The sequence below is a fragment of the Colletes latitarsis genome, unplaced genomic scaffold (assembly GCF_051014445.1).
Source record: "Colletes latitarsis isolate SP2378_abdomen unplaced genomic scaffold, iyColLati1 scaffold0007, whole genome shotgun sequence".
NCBI classification, from domain to species: domain Eukaryota; kingdom Metazoa; phylum Arthropoda; class Insecta; order Hymenoptera; family Colletidae; genus Colletes; species Colletes latitarsis.
In genome coordinates this window covers 87501-92500 of record NW_027488367.1, presented here as the reverse complement: position 1 = coordinate 92500, position 5000 = coordinate 87501, and the positions used below count along the sequence as shown (strand labels likewise).

The 5000-nt window shown below is 62.4% G+C and overlaps 1 pseudogene; it reads left to right on the top strand.

The window, feature by feature from the left end:
• LOC143350617 (large subunit ribosomal RNA) overlaps nucleotides 1-5000 on the top strand; it is a 12566-nt pseudogene that overhangs the window by 3295 nt on the left and 4271 nt on the right.

Below are 5000 nucleotides of genomic sequence, written 5' to 3'. Positions count from 1 at the left end.
CGCCGTGTCCTGCTCAGCGTCGCAGTGGCAGCAACGCGCCGTCGGCTCCTTCCCTATCCGGCACAGGTATCTTCCGAAGCTGCCATGCCCGGAAAATACCTGTGCCAGCCGGTAGGTGAGGCTGCCATGGCCTCTGTCCAGCCACTCCTTCAGGAGTGGCCGAACAGCCCCGACAGTCCGGTGCCCCGCGGTTGGCAGAGCCAGCCGCTCCTGCCACGCGAGCAACACGGACTGCCGGGCCTGACGCTTCAAATCGCCCCAAGCAGGTTCCTGCCCGCCCGGGACCGCCCCCACCCCCGCGCGACGGTCGACGCGGTGCCGGTACATCACCGCGTGCGACCGCGCGAGCAGGTCCATGGGCGGCATCCCCGCTAGAACCGTCGCCGCCTCATGTGACATGGTCCGATACCCGCGGACGACCCTGAGCGCCATGCGCCTCTGCACCCGACGCAGCATAGTCATGCTGCGCCGGGAGGCAGCCAGGTCGTCCGCCCAGACGGGGGCCCCGTATAGGGCCACCGACTGGACCATTGCCACATAGAGGCGACGAACTCGGCCCGCCGGGCCCCCCAGGTTGGGCAGGATCCGGCCCAGAGCCGCAACCATCCTTTCCAACCGGGGGACCAGGCAGCGGAAATGCTTCTCGAAACGCCAGTGGCTATCGAGGATCAGCCCCAGATACCTGATCTGGGGCTTCACCTCGATGTCAGCCCCACCCACCCGAATCAGAGGGGGTGGCGGATCCTGCCGAGGTGAATGAAACGCAATCACCTCGGTCTTATGGACCGCCACCGTCATCCCCATCCCCCTGATCCGGTCGACGACGCGTTGCGACCCCTCCTCCGCGCGACGCATGGCCCTCCCCCAGTGCGCCCCGACGGCCAGCACCAGTGTGTCATCCGCATAACACACCGTGCTGACGCCGTCGGGGAGGCCGGCCCGCAACACCGAGTCGTACGCGATGTTCCACAGGAGTGGCCCGAGGACCGACCCCTGCGGAACACCGCAGTACACCTCCCTCCGCATATCGCCATCCCGGCCCGGATACTCGATCCACCTGCCGCGGAGATAATCCCCGACGACCGCCCTGAGACAAGGGGGGACTCGATGATATTCGAGTCCCCTCCTTATCTCTTCCCAGGGGAGGGTGTTAAAAGCATTGGCAATATCCAAGGATATTGCCAATGCCACCCCTCCCCGGGAGACGGCCGCCTCCGAGAGGGCCCTCACACGACCTATCGCGTCGATAGTCGATCGGCCCCCCCGGAAACCGAACTGGCAGTCGGCCAGACCGGGATCACCCCGCGACAGGTGCTCGACGAGGCGGGCAGCAATCACACGCTCGAAGACCTTGCCCACCTCGTCGAGGAGACAAATGGGCCGGTATGCGGAGGGAGACTCCGCGGGCCGACCCTCCTTCCGGAGGAGGACCATCCTCGCCACCTTCCAACTGGGGGGGAATCGCCCGTCCCTCAGGCAGCGGTCGAACAACCGCCTGAGGTCGGCCCCAAGGACGCCCTGGGTCAAGACCCAAACCCGGCCGGGCACACCATCCGGACCCGGGGCCGTGTTACGAACCCCGAGCCGTCTGATGGCCGCTGCCAGCTCCTCCTGCGTGACCCCCAGCTCGGCCGTCCACTCCACTGGGACAGCCGCCGCCGCCGGAGGACGCGGTCCCCTCTCCCCAATTGGGAAGAGTGTATTGACCACGTCCTCCAGCAGCCGGGGGTCAAGACCCTCGGTGACGGGGGGCGCCCACGGGCGGAGCTTATTCAGCACCACCTTATATGGGCGCCCCCATGGATCGTCATCAAGGGTCTGGAGGAGCTCCTTCCATGCCTGGGTCTTGGCCCGTTTGATGGCGACCTGCAGAGCAACCCGCGCCACGCGGTATGCTCCATACAGGTCATCAGCTGCCCTCGCTCGCGCCACGCCGTCGCCTGTACGTTGACGACGGCGCGCGCGGGTGTACTGGCGTCGGGCGCGGACAGTCGCGACTCGCAACTCCGCGATCGCGTCCGACCACCAGTACACCGCCCGGCGAGGAGAAGCCCGCCCGACCCGAGGCATCGCCGCGTCGCAAATACCCGCGACCAATGCTCCGAGCCGGGCGACCTCCTCCTCTATGCTCGGCAACTCGGCCGCTCCCTGCGGCCAAGTTGCAGCGAGGGCAGCTGCCATCAGGGCGTCCTTGTCCAGGCGCCGAAGCGCCCAGCGGCGTGGTGGGGTGCCACGCAGGCGGCCGTGTCGGGATGCACTCGCGGCGGCAGAGACCTCCATCCGGATGTACCGGTGATCGGAGAGTGTCTCTGCCCCCGCGACCACGTGCCAACCCGACACCATGCGCACGGCGTTGGGGGTCGCGAATCCAACATCCACGATGGACCCCCCATATCGCCGCACGCATGTGTGCCCCGACCCCCGGTTCAATACCCGGAGGTCGAGCCCCGCCGCCCAATCGCCCAGGATCCCGCCGCGAACGGAGGTCCTGGGGGATCCCCAAGCCACCGACTTGGCATTAAAATCCCCCAGGACCAGCACCGGCCGGGCCGCGTAGCGCTGCACGCATGCCGCGACCTCGGCCAAGTACAGCTCGAACGCAGCGTGACCGCTACGGGGCGAAATGTAGCACCCCACCACAGCAACTCCCCCCCATTCCACGGCGACGAATCCCCGACCGCGCTCCAACAAGGAGAACGGTGGGGACCCGTCGCCCCCTCCCCATACCGTCGCCACCAAGCCGTCCGCGTCGCCCACCCAATGAGGGTGATCAGGGACGCGGTACGGCTCGGCGGCGACCGTCCCCTCGGACCTTGAAAATCCAGGAGAGGGCCACGTGGAGGTGTCGCGCCGGTTCGTACCCATATCCGCAGCAGGTCTCCAAGGTAAAGAGCCTCTAGTCGATAGATTAATGTAGGTAAGGGAAGTCGGCAAATTGGATCCGTAACTTCGGAATAAGGATTGGCTCTGAGGAGCGGGGCGTGTCGGGCTTGGTCGGGAAGCGAGTCTGGCTGACGTGCCGGGCCTGGGCGAGGTGAACGGCGTTGAACGGATTCGTTCGTTCTCGTCGGGATCCGAGCTCGGTCCCGTGCCTTGGCCTCCCGCGGATCTTCCTTGCTGCGAGGCTTTCGTTGGCGGCTTGCCGTCGTCGATCGTCCTCTTCGGCCGCCATTCAACACTCAGCTCAGAACTGGCACGGACTAGGGGAATCCGACTGTCTAATTAAAACAAAGCATTGCGATGGCCCCCAAGGGTGTTGACGCAATGTGATTTCTGCCCAGTGCTCTGAATGTCAACGTGAAGAAATTCAAAAAAGCGCGGGTAAACGGCGGGAGTAACTATGACTCTCTTAATAATGAAACTAATGGATTTCATTAAGATCTTTATAAAGTGAGTTTCCACTGGTATTCACGACGTGGTAAAGCTTTCAAGGCGTTAATTACAATCTGCTTCCTATTAGCATGGTTGGTCGCCAACAACTGGTGGAGCCAATCTGGCTGACTATCCCCTTTGGTCTCCAGGTGTGCTAAGTCTAAATTGAGCACCATGGCTGCTAGTGCTATTGGCTTGCCCACTAGTGCTTTCAATGAATTCAGCCCAGGAACTTTGAGATCCAATGATGTTAACATTCTTTTCTCCACTCGAGCGACAGCTGAGGGAGCGATGTAGGTGCCATCTCGGTTGATAATCCTAACCACTGTAGACCGTTGAGGTCCGGGATCTGAGTCTGGAGATCCTGAGGATTCTCGAGGAGGACAGCATGGCTCCGACTCTGCAGGAGGGCAACAGACTGCCACGGGTCTTGAGTATGAGATTATTGCAGGAGGTGGAGGTGGAATCGTCTCCTCCCTCACTTGCTTGAGACGGGTTTCCTCAATAGCTCGAACGGTTCCCGCTATCGCTTGAGAAGCGTGAGTAACCTGTGAGGCGAATTCTGACATTTGGGCCTGATGGGCTGATTTTTCGTGAATCAAAGATTTATGAGCGGTGGTCCTCAAAGGATCGGCGGATATTATATCCTCGTTCCATGTGCCAACCCATACCTCCTCGCGGTGGGGACCGGGCAACGTTGCGGGTCGGCAATCCAGCCGCCTCGCAACGGCCAACAGGGCTCTGGCTTCAAACCTCCGGGGGGTTGCCTTCCCGTCGGGGGTTCATTCAGTAGGCCCGATCGAAACGCGAAGTATGACCACTAGCCGGCGGGGGCCTCGGCCCGCCGGCCCTACTGATCCAGTAGATTCCCGCGACTCTTCCCCTTCTCCCGAACCCGCGCCCCAGCAGCGACCTCGGCGAACCCGCGTTGCCGTAAATGCGCCCCCTGCCAGACCACCAGACGGGGCTCGCGCTCTACGGTCACGCCCTCGTATTGAGCAGGCTCCGGTTCCCGAAGTGCCAATTCAACCTTCGGGGGCGGGAGCCTCCTCGGCTCAACAGTCCATTCAGCGCGCAGAACACCAGTGCCTTCATTGCCCCAGGTCCTTCCCAACCGCCATCGGACTCGGACAGCATATGCGTCACCAGCACCGAGAGGCCTACAACGAGGGGATCAACGTTGAGAGAACGAGACGAGCGTGGTGTGATGAGGAGCTCCTCCTTCTGGCTAGAGAAGAGGTTACCGCGGCACGCCGCGGTGTACGCTTCTTGAACCAGCACCTTTTGTCGATTGTCCCTAACAGGACACTCGACTCGATTAAAGGTGCGCGGAAGAGACCGGCGTATCGGCGGCTTGTAGCAAATTTGCTACAAGAGGTTGCCGAAGCCGATGAGTCATCATCCAGCGATGGCTATCTCTCCGCGGAGGAGGTTGCACAAGCTCCTCCCCGTATCACGCCACCCAGAAACAGAACGTCATTACCTAGGCCAGACGGTCAGTCACCCGTGGATATATTTGTGGATCCGGCTCCGCGATTGGCTATCCCTCCATTGATTGAGGTGGTAGCCAATATCCACGGGTGGAACTCAGACGAGTTAGTGCGACTGGCACGCGAACACCTGATGGG